Source organism: Oryctolagus cuniculus, chromosome 1 (genome assembly GCF_051225735.1).
Source record: "Oryctolagus cuniculus isolate XC-2025 breed Fujian yellow rabbit chromosome 1, ASM5122573v1, whole genome shotgun sequence".
NCBI lineage: Eukaryota > Metazoa > Chordata > Mammalia > Lagomorpha > Leporidae > Oryctolagus > Oryctolagus cuniculus.
This window is the reverse complement of record NC_142867.1, coordinates 82,097,585-82,116,020: the sequence shown is the minus strand read 5'-3', so window position 1 is coordinate 82,116,020 and position 18,436 is coordinate 82,097,585.

The following is an 18,436-nucleotide window of genomic DNA, read 5'->3' as shown; positions in this document are numbered from 1 at the left end:
GGAATGTGACATAAAGTTTATTCAATGAAAATTTATTGAACAAATGAAGGAAGGAATGACTGATATGAGATATCCAAGTACTCTTTTAATAACTCCTGTGTATGCTAGTTAAAATTGGTTTCATTTCATTACATGCAAGAATTTTGTTCAGTGTTTTTAAAAATGTTAAGTACAGGGCCAGTGTTGTGGTGTAGCAAGTTAAACTGCTACCTGAGAAGCTGGGATGCCATATGGCCACTGGTTTGAGCTGCTCCATTTCTGATCCAATCTGCTCCATTTCTGTTCTAGCACCCTGCTAATGTGCCTGGAAAATCAATGGGAGATTTCTCTAGTACTTGGGCCCTTGCCACATACATGGGAGACCGGGATGAATATCCTAGCTCCTAGCGTCAGCCTGGTCCAACAAACAGCTGTTGTGGCCATTTGCGGAGAAAGCTAGCAGATGGAAGATCTGTGTGTGTGTCTTCCTCTCTCTCTGTAACTCTCCCTTTCAAATAAATAAATAATACATGTATCTATTTTTCCTTTCTAAAAAACTACTAAGAGAATCCATTTAATAAGGTAAAATAAATGTTCGAATTCTGATCAACGAAGCTGAAGTTATCACTCAGAAGAGGCAAAAATCACACTTCAGAAAGAAGCAATCCCATAATTCTAGTGGTTTTCATAAAAAAACTGTATTTCTCATATAAAATAGCTGTCAAAAGCACAGCATCAGGACAACTCTGCTCATTGTACCACAAAGATTTCAACAGATGCTTCTCACAGGGGTGATAACCTTTTTATGCCAAAGGCCATAAAATAATTAGTATTATTTATTACTATTTAATATCATTTGTATTAGATAAATGATATGTATAACAACATTTGAGGGCCATACAACATTGTCAACCTAAAAATTATCATGCTATAGATTTGTTGAATTTCGAGTCCCACCTGTGGTTGCCTCGGAGGCCACATCCAGTGATTTTGCAGGCCTTATGTAGCCTGCAGGCTGGATGCTGCCCATCGTAAAAGTCACTGAGGCAGTGTGAAAAGGTCATGGCAAGTTGCACATTGGCTTCTAAAGTTTCTACCCAGAAGGAACATGTGACATTTTTATTCATACTGTACTAACAAAAGCAAAATATATTTGCCCTGCCTAACTGGAAATAGAATAAATATAGCCTATGACGGTACCCAGGAGAAAAGCATAATTTGTGAACAGCAAAAATGAAAATTGCACTAAGATTCCATGAAGTGTTTCCAATCTGTAACTCCATATGTTTGTGAAGCATCACTGCCTAGAGTAGGTTTGCTAAAAGTATGGCACCAAGGAAAAAATCCAGCCTACTGCTTGATTTATAAATAATGTTTTATTAAAACACAATCACACTCATTTGTTTATGTATTGTCTATGATGGCTTTCACACTACAATGACAATCTAGTAATTGAAACAGAGACCATATGGACTGCAAACCCTAAAATATTTGTTGTAAGTAAATTAAATCTGCCTTACATTGTATATTTTCACTGCTTTTTATAATTTCTTTTATTTATTTGAAAAGGAGAGCAACAGAAATCAAAGACCAAGAGTCAGAGAGAGAGAGAAAGAGGAAGAGAGAGAGATCTCATCCACTAGGTCACTCCCCAAGACCCACAACATTCAGGGCTGGGAAAGGCTGAAGCCACAAGCCAGAAACTCCAACTGGGTCTCCCAAGTGGGTGTCAGGAACTAACCTACTGGAGCTGCCCTGTGCTACCTCCCGGAATGTGCACTAGCAAGAAGTTGGAATTAAGAATGGAACTGAGACTCAAATTCAGGCACTTTGATATGAAACAGGCATCCTGAGAATGCATGCAACCCAATTTGTGGCTTAAATTTATTTACCAAATTCTGAATAGTTTTGAGCATTAAATATATATCCTGCCAATCAATGTGGTAAAACTTTTTATCCTAAAAGAGGCCTTTGTTAAAAAGAACAATCAGTGATCATTAGATAAGCTAGAATAATTTCTGTTCCGTTCTGATGTGATTTTTCTTTTGGAGACTTTTGGTTGCTCCTAAGTGATCCATAGAGGGTATCCTCCAAAATATAATCATTAATATCGAGAATTAAAATTTCCTGAATGTATATCTATGAGACAGCGTTTTGATTATTCTGCTTCAGTTAACTCCTTTAACTTTCATAACTTCTTTATGCCTCTACCATAACAGACATGTGTAGGCACATGACCTGCAGAAGGTTAATGGGGATTTTTTGCAGGAATTAGCAAGAGCCCTAGGAGAGAGTTTCTCTCCAAAGACAATGGAATATAGGTTCTAGGTAAGACTGGCTCTGTGATAGGAGATCTTTCCAATCATAACTTGACAAAGAACCCAACACAGAAGAGATGAGACGAGAAATGGTAAGACAGACAGTAACCATCTTGGAGACCATGTTTCTGCACCTGATTCAGCACATCTGAGCTGAGATATATTATATAGGGCAATGGGTAATTGATAACTTTTGCCTCAAGCTTTTCCATGTCTTTAGAAAACAATATTTCTTGAAAAACTAAAGTGATATGCCTTGAAGAGAACAGAATTTGTTACAAGTTTTTATCCTGGTTGAAACTGAAACTGAGAGAGAAGAGTGTTTCAAAGCACCAGGCAAGAATATAGAATAAAGTGGAAATTGGGAGATTAATTTCATAGTTTGCCCTCAGTCCTAATTAATAACACCAGATCAGTAACTGATCCTTAACAATGAACCAAACTGTACACAAACTGGACAGACCATCTGCCATAGGATGGACTTAAAAAGTGATAGGAAAGCATCTTATTTCAAGTGGCTTTCCTGATACCAGCAGTTCTGGTTGCTTTCCAGAAAGAAGTCAAGCCCCCTGATTCTCCATCCAGATACTGACATGCTCCCTAAGTCTTTTTGCTCTCTTGATTTCCTGATATTTGCTTCTTTACCATTAATTCCTGTACTTTGAGTTCTTTGAGGGAAAAGACTCCTGTTTTTATCCTTTCATATTCCCTTTATAGCACATTGCAAGCCATCTATGAATTCCTTCAACATATTTTTGTTTTATTTATTAAATACACAAATAATTGAGTGTGTCTCAAAAGAATCATTTTGACAGGAATTTCTCTTTTAAGTGCTTAGCCTAAAAGATAATTGCATTCATTCAAACTCAATATGTTGCTCATTAAAGGAGTGTTTGCAGATATGGGGCACTCCTGCAAGGTTAATTGAGAAGATTATAGAGTTTAGATTCAGGCAGATCTGTACTCATTCTACTCCCACAACTCACTAGCTAGACAAACTGAGTATGTATAATTTTTCTGAATCTCAGGGTCTTAAATAACACATGATAGAACTGAACTTAACTGAATATTTATTATAATGTTATGCTTCAGTTTTTAAAAATCTATACAAAGTATGTGTTACACAATATAAATACCAAGTTATTTTGAAGAAGTTTAAATAAAATCTATGTGAAGCTCTAATAGTGCCTTACATATGGTATATACTCAATTTTTAAATTTTTCTTTATCTCTTTTTCTCTCAAGCAACATCTCAAAATAGCTACTTACAACATTTTGTTCAACTGTCTCTAAAATTGAAAAGCACCTGTTTTTATTTTTGATAACCTGCTGCTTATCTCAGCATTTACTCAGAGTAATCCATATTTCAGGGTGTTTAGTAGTTTATAAAATAGGTTTGCATGTATTTTCTTAGGTAGTAGATTCTTTTTGTATTTCACATATAAAGGGAATGAACTCAGACCACTATCCTCTAAAATGGTTATAATCTGATGTTTATGTTGACTTTAGGGGAAGTTATAGAAATCTTTCTTGTTGCATGCTGTTTAGGATTATTAGTCAATACTTCTTCAGGTTGATACTGCTGATGCTTTTAAGAAAGATAACAATTTTCTTAATCGGGATAATTAAATTGCCCCCCCCCCCTTTTCAGTTAGCAATGTGTGTGACATATCCCTCTCCTCAAATTTCCTCCCTGGAAACTTCTGCTTTTGTTTCATCTGCATTTCTGAAAGAATGCATGAATTTGCATGTATTTGCACTGGGACCAGATAACAATGCTTTACTCTTACACATACAGAAGTAACTAAATAAAACACACATCAAAAACTCTTCTTAAATGAGAAATTGTAGATTCGCACTATGTTTCATAAATTCTAAACCATGCTTTTGGTTATTTGTTTTCCACTTTTTCTCCGTAAGCTGTTTCATCTAATCCATTAATCATTATTTTTAAAAAACCTTAAAAAAAGTTTTTCATTGACTTTACTTTTTGATAATGAAGTCTCCAAAATAGAGTTTATACTTCAAACAGAGTGCCATTGTGCCATTTCTCTAATAAAACTTAAATACTTATCACTTGGGACCTGTGCTGTGGCATAGCGGCTAAAACCATCACCTGCATTGTCAACATCCCATATGGGAACAGGTTTGAGTCCCGACTGCTACACTTTCCATCCAGCTCTTTGCTATGGCCTGGGAAAGCAGTGGAAGACGGTCCAAGTTCTTGGGCCCCCACACCTGCATGGGAGACCCAGAAGAAGCTCCTGGCTCCTGGCTTGGGATCTGTGCAGCTCTAGCTCTTACAGACATCTGGGGAGTGAAGATCTCCCTTTCTCTCTCTCTCTCTCTCTCTCTCTCTCTCTAGTTCTCTGCTTCTATCTCTCTGTAACTCTGTCTTTCAAATAAATAAATAAATCTTTAAAAAGATGCTTCTCACTTAACCCATTATTTTAACTATGCTTCATTACAAATAAGGTTAAATTGATTCACTGTACGCTTTAAAACAGTTAAATTTTTTTTTAACTTTTATTTAATGAATATATGTTTCCAAAGTACGAATAATGGATTACTATGGCTTCCCCCCCATACCGTCCCTCCCACCCACAACCCTCCCCTTTCCCACTCCCTCTCCCCTTCCATTCACATCAAGATTCATTTTCGATTATCTTAATATACAGAAGATCAGCTTAGTATACATTAAGTAAGGATTTCAACAGTTTGCTCCCACACAGAAACATAAAGTGAAAAATAATAGATGATTTTTTTTAATGATGATGAAATCAGATCAGACCTATTGTCATGTTTAATCCCAGTGAGAGTCAAGTTGGGAGTTGATAGTTTCTTTTCTTTTCTTTTCTTTTTTTTTTCTTTTTTACAGAGGATCAGTTTAGTATGCATTAAGTAAAGATTTCATTGTCATGTTTAATCCCAGTGAGAGTCAAGTTGGGAATTGATAATTTCTTTTTTTTTTTTTTACAGAGGATCAGTTTAGTATGCATTAAGTAAGGATTTCAACAGTTTGCACCCCCATAGAAACACAAAGTGAAATATATTGTTTGAGTACTCGTTATAGCATTAAATCTCAATGTACAGCACATTAAGGATAGAGATCCTACATGAGGAGTAAGTGCACAGTGACTCCTGTTGTTGACTTTACCAATTGACAATCCTGTCTATGGCATCAGTAATCTCCCCATGCTCCAGTCATGAGTTTCCAAGGCTATGGAAGCCCTCTGAGTTCTCTGACTCTTATCTTGTTTAGACAAGGTCATAGTCAAAGTGGAGGTTCTCTCCTCCCTTCAGAGAAAGGTACCTCCTTCTTTGAAGACCTGTTCTTTCCACTGGGATCTCACTCGCAGAGATCTTTTGCCAGAGTGTCTTGGCTTTCCATGCCTGAAATACTCTCATGAGCTTTTCAGCCAGCTCCGAATGCCTTTAGGGCTGATTCTGAGGCCAGAGTGCTATTTAGGACATCTGCCATTCTATGAGTCTGCTGAGTATCTCACTTCCCATGTTGGATCACTCTCCCCTTTATTTACTCCATCAGTTAGCGTTAGCAGGTACTAGACTTGTCTATGTGCTCCCTTTGACTCCCAGTCCCTTCACCATGACCAACTGTGAACTGAAACTGATCACCTGGAACAGTGAGATGGAATTGGTACATGCCACCTTGATGGGATTGAATTGGAATCCCCTGGTATGCTTCCAACTCCACCACTTGGGGCAAGTCAGCCTGAGCATGTCCCAAATTATACATCTCTTCCCTCTCCCATTCCCACCACCATGTTCAACAGGGATCACATTTCAGTTAATTTTCAACACTTAATCAATAAAATCAGAGATGAAAAAGGAAATGTAACAACAGACACCACAGAAATAAAAAGAATCATCAGAAATTACTACAAGGACTTGTATGCCAGCAAACAGGGAAACCTATCAGAAATGGAGAGATTCCTGGACACATGCAACCTGCCTAAATTGAACCAGGAAGACATCGAAAACTTAAACAGACCCATAACTGAGACAGAAATTGAAACAGTAATAAAGGCCCTCCCAACAAAGAAAAGCCCAGGACCAGATGGATTCACTGCTGAATTCTACCAGACGTTTAAAGAAGAACTAACTCCAATTCTTCTCAAACTATTCAGAACAATCGAAGAAGAGGGAGTCCTCCCAAATTCTTTCTATGAAGCCAGCATCACCTTAATTCCTAAGCCAGAGAAAGATGCAGCACTGAAAGAGAATTACAGACCAATATCCCTGATGAACATAGATGCAAAAATCCTCAATAAAATTCTGGCCAATAGAATGCAACAACACATCAGAAAGATCATCCACCCAGACCAAGTGGGATTTATCCCTGGTACGCAGGGATGGTTTAATGTGCGCAAGACAATCAATGTGATACACCACATTAACAGACTGCAGAAGAAAAACCATATGATTACCTCAATAGATGCCGAGAAAGCATTTGATAAAATACAACACCCGTTCATGATGAAAACTCTAAGCAAATTTGGTGTAGAAGGAACATTCCTCAATACAATCAAAGCAATCTATGAAAAACCCACAGCCAACATCCTATTGAATGGGGAAAAGTTGGAAGCATTTCCACTGAGATCTGGAACCAGACAGGGATGCCCACTCTCACCACTGCTATTCAATATAGTTCTGGAGGTTCTAGCCAGAGCTATTAGGCAAGAAAAAGAAATTAAAGGGATACAAATTGGGAAGGAAGAACTGAAACTATCCCTCTTTGCAGATGATATGATTCTTTATTTAGGGGACCCAAAGAACTCTACTAAAGGACTATTGGAACTCATAGAAGAGTTTGGCAATGAAGCAGGGTATAAAATCAATGAACAAAAATCAACAGCCTTTGTATACACAGGCAATGCCATGGCTGAGGAAGAACTTCTAAGATCAATCCCATTCACAATAGCTACAAAAACAATCAAGTACCTTGGAATAAACTTAACCAAAGACGTTAAAGATCTCTACGATGAAAATTACAAAACCTTAAAGAAAGAAACAGAAGAGGATACCAAGAAATGGAAAAATCTTCCATGCTCATGGATTGGAAGAATCAATATCATCAAAATGTCCATTCTCCCAAAAGCAATTTACAGATTCAATGCAATACCAATCAAGATACCGAAGACCTTCTTCTCAGATCTGGAAAAAATGGTGCTGAAATTTATATGGAGGCACAAGAGACCTCGAATAGCTAAAGCAATCTTGTACAACAAAAACAAAGCAGGAGGCATCACAATACCAGATTTCAGGACATACTACAGGGCAGTTGTAATTAAAACAGCATGGTACTGGTACAGAAACAGATGGATAGACCAATGGAACAGAATTGAAACACCAGAAATCAACCCAAACATCTACAGCCAACTTATATTTGATCAAGGATCTAAAACTAATTCCTGGAGCAAGGACAGTCTATTCAATAAATGGTGCTGGGAAAATTGGATTTCCACGTGCAGAAGCATGAAGCAAGACCCCTACCTTACACCTTACACAAAAATCCACTCAACATGGATTAAAGACCTAAATCTATGACCTGACACCATCAAGTTACTAGAGAACATTGGAGAAACCCTTCAAGATATTGGCACAGGCAAAGAATTTCTGGAAAAGACCCGGGAGGCACAGGCAGTCAAAGCCAAAATCAACTATTGGGATTGCATCAAATTGAGAAGTTTCTGTACTGCAAAAGAAACAGTCAGGAGAGTGAAGAGACAACCGACAGAATGGGAAAAAATATTTGCAAACTATGCTACAGATAAAGGGTTAATAACCAGAATCTACAAAGAGATCAAGAAACTCCACAAAAACAAAACCAACAACCCACTTAAGAGATGGGCCAAGGACCTCAATAGACATTTTTCAAAAGAGGAAATCCAAATGGCCAACAGGCACATGAAAAAATGTTCAAGATCACTAGCAATCAGGGAAATGCAAATCAAAACCACAATGAGGTTTCACCTCACCCCGGTTAGAATGGCTCACATGCAGAAATCTACCAACAACAGATGCTGGCGAGGATGTGGGGAAAAAGGGACACTAACCCACTGTTGGTGGGAATGCAAGCTGGTCAAGCCACTATGGAAGTCAGTCTGGAGATTCCTCAGAAACCTGAATATAACCCTACCGTTTGACCCAGCCATCCCACTCCTTGGAATTTACCCAAAGGAATTTAAATTGGCAAACAAAAAAGCGGTCTGCACCCTAATGTTTATTGCAGCTCAATTCACAATAGCTAAGATCTGGAACCAACCTAAATGCCCATCAACGATAGACTGGATAAAGAAATTATGGGATATGTACTCTTTAGAATACTATACCGCAGTAAGAAACAACGAAATCCAGTCATTTGCAACAAAATGGAGGAATCTGGAACACATCATGCTGAGTGAAATAAGCCAGTCCCAAAGGGACAAATACCATATGTTCTCCCTGATCGGTGACGACTGACTGAACACCAAGAGGGAAACCTGTTGGAGTGAGGTGGACACTATGGGAAATGGTGGCTTGATCAGCATAGCCCTGACTGTTAATGAACAACTTAATACATTATCCCTCTTAGTAGTTTTTTTATCTGTTCTACTTAATATGACTGGTTTAGATCTGTAATTGATGCACAGTTATTCTTAAGTGTTGAAAATTAACTGAAAACAGTTAAATTTTTAAACAGTTACTTCCCTACTATTCTGAAAAAAAAAAAATCACTCAAGTTAGTCATAAGGTCCAGAACCGAGATTTTCATAGTTTGAATTTTTCTAAAAGAAAACTTAGTAATATATGGGTTCATGTTATGAACATGGACACAACAGTATTGATAATGGGTTTCCTTCTGCATTACCACATGCTGATTTTGTTCTCCACTGACACCTAATCTGAATTATCCTCTCTTGTGATCCATTCATCATCTCTAAAGTTCTGAGAAACCCAAGATTATTAAATATTTTTACTTCCAAGTCACCACTCTTCAGTTCTTAGCTCTGTTATCTATCCCTGTGTTCCCACCCCTAAATCTTCAAGTTATCAGACATTTTCTTCTCTACTCCAACTTTAAAATTCTTTAAACAATGACGTTTGCTGAAGGCATAATGGATACCACAGATTATTTTAAATTCTTTACTTGCACTATGATTACTTTTAAATAAATTTTGTTGTAAAATTGAATTGGATGGTATTACTCTTTCCTTACAGCTGAAGAAAAGATTTATTAAGAGTAAGTTATAACAATCAGGTTCCAATCAGGTGACAAAATCTTCAATAGTTATCTTTAAAGAGATAAGAAAGGGACAGGCATTTGGTGCAATGGCTAATGTGCAACATGGGATGATTGCATACTATATTGGAGAGTTGAGTTTGAGTCCTGGTTCCTGTGCTTCAGATCCAGCTTCCTGCTACAGTGCACCTTGGGAGGCAGCAGATTATGGTTCAAAGACTTAGGTCCTGTCACCCCTGTTGGAGACCCAGATTAAGTTCTAGGCTCCTGGATTCAGTATGGCCCAGCCTTGGCTCTTGCAGGCAACTGGGAAGTGAACCAGCAGAGGGAAATTTTCTCTCCTCTCTCTCTTTCAAATGAAGTGGAAAAATAAATAATTTTTAAAAACTTGTACATTCTAAATACATAAGAAAGTGTTACCCAGGCATCAGTAATTATTAAATGAGCACACTGAGCTGTCGCAGAATAAGCAAATGAAAAAAGGAGGAGCTGGATGATTATCAGTAAGTGGTTGCTGTGTTGCAGGCTGATGGCATCTGTGAGCTGGGAGTCAGACATCTAAGGATAGTTTCCAGGTAGCTAGGGATCACGGCTATCAGTGATGGAAAAACTGTTTCTAAGCAATCTGCTATTCCCACATGAAAAAATAGCTTGTTGGTGAGGTCAATGAAGAAAGAAAATTCAAAATCAAGAAAACGAGAAGCTGACTAGATGGAGATCTATATCCTGGTTTCTCCTCCTGCCTTCAGTTCTCCTGCCAGACTCCAATTGGTAGAGTTGGTAGAGCCTTCTAAGATGGCAGATGAGGAAATTTAAGTTTAACACCACAAAGCAGAGCACAGAAGGGTGGGTGTGATCTTACAAATAGTAGTTTAATAAGTGTTGTAACCCAATTGCTTGCCTCTTTAGAAACCATAAATATTCTTTACTACATATGCAAATTGGTATAAATCCAAACTAACAATTCTAGATTCCAAACAAGTTATAACAATCAAGTTCCAATCAGGTGACGGTGGTAAAATGTCTTTTTTCAAACCTTTGCTCAAAATGAGGAAACATAAAGTCCAGTCATTGCATTCATCTCTGGGAAACAGTCACACAATCCATCTTGGGACTCTGTTTTTATTTCTATTCAATGACAGTGCCTTTGCAGTGGAATGAATTCTTAGGTCAGAAGCAATTTTGTAATAAATACCTTGATGTTGAGTAACACATCTCATAAATCCACAGATGATGGTGCTGGCAGAAGTTTCATGGGCAAATTCATATCCAAAATTCATATCTATCCCAATGGGGAAACCAGAATACATGTTCCATACATCCAGTCTATGTGGTTATCATAATTGCCCCCTCCAACCTCAATTTCCTTTATTTCTCCCTGAAAGTTTTCCTATAACCGAAGTATTTATATGCAACCCAGAACCAAGTCTAGGATAATTCTCAGTCTTACCAAAATTAATGAATTCTTCCTTTGGGATTCTAGTATACTTTAAAAAGATCAGTTTTCTTAAATTCAATTAATGAAAATAGCTCATTCTCCTGAAATGTTTGAAAATAGTTTCCCCATGGCCTAGATCTCTTAGGCCATTCACTTTAAGCATAGATTGTGTTCTCAATGAATTCTGCTGAATTTTGCCACAGTATCATGTTCAATTTCCATCCCAATGATTTCACAACTAAAAAACATTTTAACTCTCAACATCTTATACTCAAATTTGAATTCTAGTCAATGATCTATTGTTATCATTGTCTCTAGCATTCGAACATTAGTTATTGCCAGGATAGCAAGTTAGTAGCAGCCCAAAGTTATTTATGTTTGCAAGATTATTTTATCATCTACATAGCTCCCATGGGAGTCCAGTATTTTGTTTGTAAGTAATATCACTAAAACTATTTATTTTAGTTTAGTTTATTTATTTGAAAGGCAAAATTACAGAGAGAGAGAGAGGGAGAGACACACAGAAAGAAATCTTTTATCTGCTGGTTCACTCCCCAAATGGCTGCAATTGCCAGGGCTGGGTCAGAGGTAACTAGGAGCCAGGAACTTCCTCCAGGTCTCTCATATGGGTACAGAAGCCCAAGGACTTGTCCCATCTTCCACTGTTTTTCCACTGAAAAACAGGGAGCTGAGTTAGAAGTGGAGCATCTGGGATCGAACAGGTGCCCATGTGGGATGCCCACATCTCAGACGGTAGCTTTAACAGCTACACAACAACGCTGGCCCTACCAAAATTATTTTATAAAGCCAGTCATACTAAGTCATCTCAATTAAAATCTACTCCTGCTTCACTTCCTCAGCTTCCTCTCAACATTCACTGCCTGCCTGACAAGTTACTAATCTCACATTTAGGGCCATGTTTATTCAGTTATTTGCATTACCGTAAGAACTCTCTATGATGAATATGGAAGAGGCACACAAAGGACAGAAAGAGAATTGAATCCAAGTATTGACAATAATTATTTATTTTTTAGGTTAATTTATTTGAGAGGCAGAGTTACAAATGGAGAGAGGAAGAGACAGAGAGGTCTTCCATCCACTCTTTCACTCCCCAAATGACTGCAAAGGCTGGAGCTGGTCTGATCCAAAGCCAGGAGCATGGAGCTTTTTCTGAGTCTACCAAGCAAGTACAGGAGGCCCAAGATTATTGTTTAGCATTTATTGGACACCCTATAATGAAACATGAGATCACTGACAGAAAATAATAAGAAAAAAATCCCTGCAAGGAGAGCCTTTTTATTCTCACTTGAAGACAATGCTACTTCAAAAGAAAATATAAAAATGTTACCAGGAAGTCCTCCTGGGAACTGTAGTTTTGTCAATTTTATGTGTTGTTTATTCCTGAAATAAAAAAACAACAAAATCTTTTTGCAAAACATTATCTTAATAGTACACAAACTAGGATAAACCATCTTACCATCTTGGGGATAAATAGTATCCCCAAGAAAGAAGAAAATGGGCCGGTGCCATGGCTCACTACGCTAATCCTCCACCTTGCGGCACGGGCACACCGGGTTCTAGTCGGGGCGCCAGATTCTGTCCCGGTTGCCCCTCTTCCAGGCCAGCTCTCTGCTGTGGCCAGGGAGTGCAGTGGAGGATGGCCCAAATCCTTGGGCCCTGCACCCGCATGGGAGACCAGGAGAAGTACCTGGCTCCTGCCATCGGATCAGCGCGGTGCGCCAGCCGCAGCGTGCCAGCCACAGCTGCCATTGGAAGGTGAACCAATGGCAAAGGAAGACCTTTCTCTCTCTCTCTCTCTCTCACTGTCCACTCTGCCTGTCAAAAAATAAAAAAATAAATAAAATAAAAAAGAAAGAAGAAAATGGCCAGTAACCAACATTTAAAAGGTCAACTTTGAGAAAAAATTCTGTTAAAACATTAGTTGTAAGTCTCTGGCCAATCCTTTTATTATGCTCCTCAATCACATCTTTCCAGGTGCTGTACTTCTAATGATAGAGCAAGGGTGTGGGCAAGGGGAGCTGGCAGGTCCCTTACTGTCACTACAGGGAATACCTGCAGAGTTTGAATGGAGAGTTTAGAAAGACATGATGAGAAAACATAGGATGAGATAATTGCTGGATTTTTCCATTCACCCTGTCCTCTGATTCTTATTTCGTATTTCTCCCCAAATGCAAGGTCAGTGGGAGAAGAGGCAGCCTACTGAATAGGTAGTATCATGGGAATAAGGTATCATCATTTAGGAAGAAAAAACAAAATGGAGCCTTATTGAATGTTATGTAGCATGACAAACTCCAAAATGTTGAAAACATTCACATAGAATCAGGAGGACAGAAAAGATATTGTCTTTAAAATATTTTGGCACTTTGTTCAAATAACAAAAATCATAAAATTAAAATTAATATATTTACCTTAAAATGTAAAACAACCTACTTGGACAAAAGGTGGGAAGGTTTGAAGGGTTAAAAATTGTTTGGATTAAAAAAATAGGAGAAGCTGAGTGTGGTTCATTAATTGTGGCAAATATAATATGAGGTGATGGGTGAAGGATATATGGGAATTCACTGTAGTTTTGCCTCACAGTTTTAATAATAAAATTATTTGAAAAATAAAAACACAACTGAAATTATGGAATTCATATTATATGCAAAAGATTCATCTTCCTCATACATCAAAATCTTCTAAAAATCTAGCAAGAAAGCATCAATATTCCAATATGGAAATAGACAAAGTATGTGAAAATATGGTCTATATTTATTATTTATCTGTTTACTTAGTAAATTTTTATGAGTGTCTACCAAGCAATGGGCAATATTTTAGGCACTTAGGATACAATAACAAAATAGAGAAAAATCTTAAATGCCCTTGAATTATTATAATTAAGAGAATAGTCTATATATGAAATACAGAGATAAAATATAAATTATGTTAAATGCTGATGAGTGTTAAGAAAAAAATAACTCGGTGAGGATGATATTGAGTTTGGGATACATTTTAAATAGGATTAACAAGCATGTAACAAGATACCACATATCAAAACATATGACTTATGGTTATTATAATAGCATGGTACTGGCCTAAAAATAAACATGCCTACCAATGAAACAGTAGAAACTTCAGAATTAAATCTACACATGTACATACAACTTACCTTTGACAAATTTTCTAAAAACATTCCCTGAAGAAATGAAAGTCTCTTCAATAAATGATTTAGGGAAAATTGGATTTCCACATGAAGAAGTTTGAAACAAGATGACTATATTAAACTCTACAAAAAAATCAACTCAACATGAATCAGGACTCCAAATTTAAGACCTTAAACTTTCAAATTACTAGAAGAAAATATAATAGGAACATTCCAATACATTGAGGCGGACAATGATCTTTTGGATAAAACTCCAAAAGCAAAGGCAATGCAAGTGAAAAATGACAAGTCGGATTACATCAAACTAAGACAATAATGCACAGCAAAGGAAATAATTAACACTAACAGGCAACAAAGAGAATGGTTGAAAATATTAACAAACCATGCATATGATAAAGGATTAATATTCAAAATATATAATTAGCTCAAGAAATTCAAAAAGAACTAATTCAACCCAGATAAGTAATGGGCAAAGACTCTAAATGCATATTTTTCAAAAAGAAGAAATACTAATGGCCAACATATATATAAAAAAATATTCAGGATCACTAGCCATCAGGAAAATACAAATAAAAACTGCAATGAAGTATCATCTCACTCTAGTTAGAATGGCTGTGTTACAAAAGTCATAAATGTTGCCAAGAATTTACAGAAAACATCACTCTAATACACTGTTTGTAGGAATGAAAATTAGCCAGCCATTCTGGAAAACAATATGAAAGTTCCTCAAAATATTAAAAATGAATCTTCCTTATGATATCGCTATTCCCCTCTGGGAATGTAACTAAAGGAAATTAAATCAGCATATAGGAGATATTTGCACTCCCATATTAATTGCAGCCCAATTCACAATAGCAAAGATATCAAATGATTCTAGAAGTCCACAAACTGATGACTGGATAATAATAAATAGAATGTGACACATACACATGATGGAATATTTACAGCAATGAAAAAGAGAATGAAATCCTGATGTTTACAACAAGAAAAACCATGGGACAGGGGATTACCATGCTAAGCAAAATGAAGCATACACAGAAATAGAAATTCCATAGTTTTCTCTCATAGAATATATATATTTATATAAAACAAATATGGGTGTATGCCATATTGTTCAATATATAGTTACTTATAAATGTTGTCTTCACTGAATTATAATTCTTACTAATGATACACATATCTTTCCTCAGTTAATGATGCTTGTCATCAATCTGATGTTATGTGATAGTAGTATCCCTTCTTTCAAGAAAAACAAAGGAAAACAGTATTATATGTGTGTGTGTATGTGTGCTTGTGTATTTTTGAATGAAGAGAATATGGAAAAATGTTAAAAAATGATAAAACTAAAAAATACAGTGTTCCTCACTCCCTTAAAATAGAAAAAATAAGTTTAAAAATTAGAAAAAGAATGAATACCAAAGTTAATCAAGTTGTCTGAAAAAAATCAATAAATGGAATTAACAAGAATGAATATCTTAAAATTGCGAAGGGGGTATATGGATCCATGTGATTACCAGAGACAGAATATTTCAGACGCAGCATAGTTTGGAGCCAAGAGAATGACTGTAGTGTTGTGAAAAATAATAGGTTGTTTGAGCTGGCGCCCTGGCTCACTAGGCTAATCCTCCGCCTTGTGGTGCCAGCACACCGGGTTGTAGTCCCGGTCGGGGCGCCGGATTCTGTCCTGGTTGCCCCTCTTCCAGGCCAGCTCTCTACTGTGGCCAGGGAGTGCAGTGCAGGATGGCCCAAGTCCTTGGGCCCTGCACCCGCATGGGAGACCAGGAGAAGTACCTGGCTCCTGCCATCGGATCAGCGCGGTGCGCCGGCCGCAGCGTGCCAGCCGCGGCTGCCATTGGAGGGTGAACCAATGGCAAAGGAAGACCTTTCTCTCTCTCTCTCTCTCTCACTGTCCACTCTGCCTGTCAAAAAATAAAAAAAATAAAAAAGAAAAATAATAGGTTGCTGAACCAGAGAAAGCAGGGGGAGAGAAGGAATGATGAGGCTGCAAACAAAATCAGGTTAAGATCACATTAGGAAGGGCATAGGAAGCCAGAACTTCAGGGAGGTAAATACTGAAGTCGCAGGATAGGGCATTGTGTGTCCTTGATTTGTCAGTCAAGAAGTCCTAGAAACAGAAATATCTTAATAACAGTGAACATAACGTTGTCCAAATCTTGACTTGTAAGGCCCATTCTCCTATAAGAGTAATCAGGCTTCTTTGAGAAATGAGGGACTAGAGTGCTAGAACAGGAATTACATAGTATAAGCCAGAGTGCTAGAACAGGAATTACATAGTATAAGCCTAGAGAATGCTGTAGTTTCATAAAATAAGCATATGCTAAAAAAAATCAAACAAAAAATCAAAACAGAAAAAAAAAATCACAGTACTGGAGGTTTACAAAGGGGAAAGCAACCAACATAATTATCACCATGATGAAATCTGAGAAAATTTGATCAACAAAATATTTTTTTACAAGTTTTATTTATTTAAAATGCAGAGTTATAGATACAGAGGGATAGGCAGACAGAGATAGACTTTCCAACCACTGGTTCACTCCCCTACTGGCTGCTACAGACAGGACTGGCCCAGGCAGAAACAGGAGCTTGGAACTCCCCAGGTCTCCCATGGGGGTGCAGGGGCCTGAGTCCTCAGTCCATTTTCCACTGCTTTCCCAGATGCGTTAGCAGGAACTGGATCAGAAATGAAGCCAGGTCTTAAAACGTGCTTCTATGGGATGTTTCTATTGCAGGCATTGTCTTAACCCACTGCACCACAACATTGGCCCCTCAAAAAAAATTTTATAATATTATAACCAAAACTATAAAATAAATATCTGCAATTCCATACTGATATCAACAACTGATTCTAAAGGTAAGTAAATGGGAGAGGGGGGTGAAGAGAATTAACCAATTTCTAATACAGAAGAATTCCAAAAATAATTTATATAGATTTTCTAACCTCCAAAAGTGGAACAAAAATCTTCACTTCTTAAGATTGAACTAAGTGTACAAACTGCCTTCCAAAGACTTCAGTGTGGTAGGAAAGCTTAGCACTACATGGAGATGCCTGACAAACTCTATTCAGCCCAGGAAGAGTCAGAATAGCAACAGCTGGAAGGAAGATTACTAGCATATACCTTTGATATGCTGTGATGAGACAGTGTTCTGGGCTCTTCCTTCCCAAACCCATAATCTCAATCTAATCATGAGTTTTAATATATCATAGTAATCCCCTCTGGGAAGCATTCTGCATAATACCTAATGAGTATTCTACAAAGTTCTTAAGATCATCAAAAAACAAGTTTTAAAGATGAAAGAAAACAAACAAACAAACAAACAAAAAACCTTCACACCATAAAGGAGCTTAAACAGACATGATAACTAAATATAATGTGGTATCCTGGATGGAATCCTGAAACAGAAAAAATACAGTACATAAAAACTAAGAGAATTTTTAACAATGTAACTAAATAATCAGAGAAAGTATATGTGAAATATGTGGGAACTCTCCTCATTATCTTTGCAATTCTGTTACTATAAAACTGATCTAAAATTGAAAAATTATGTAGGTAAATATTTAATATGAGAGATATATATCTCTCTATATACACATACATTATATATACATATACAAATATACATTATATAAATGTATTTATATAGTTTATATATATTCATACAAGTGTATATATGTGCATGAAAACTCATGCATAGTACAAACACACTAACTTATGTGTGTATACAAATGTTGACACAAATTTCCAAATATATACTGCAAAGTATTAGGATAGTTACAAAACTTAAAATTTGTTTTTCTTTACTTGTGGTTTCAAATTTTAATGATTAAAGCACTGTATCTCAATGATGGGTAAGAAGATTAATTCTATTTTTTAACGTAGATTACTGTCACACCTGATTTTTTTTTTTTTTTTTTTTGACAGGCAGAGTTAGACAGTGAGAGAGAGACAGCGAGAAAGGTCTTCCTTCTGTTGGTTCATCCCCCAAATGGCTGCTATGGCTGGCGTGCTGCGCCGATCCGAAGCCAGGAGCCTGGTGCTTCTCCTGGTCTCCCATGCGGGTGCAGGGCCCAAGCACTTGGGCCATCCTCTACTACACTCCTGGGCCACAGCAGAGAGCTAGACTGAAAGAGGAACAACCAGGACAGAATCCAGCGCCCCGATCGGCACTAGAACCCGGGGTGATGGTGCTGCAGGCGGAAGATCAGCCTAGTGAGCCGTGGCGCTGGCCTAGACCTGATCATTTTGAATAACAAAAAATGGCTATCATTAACAAGA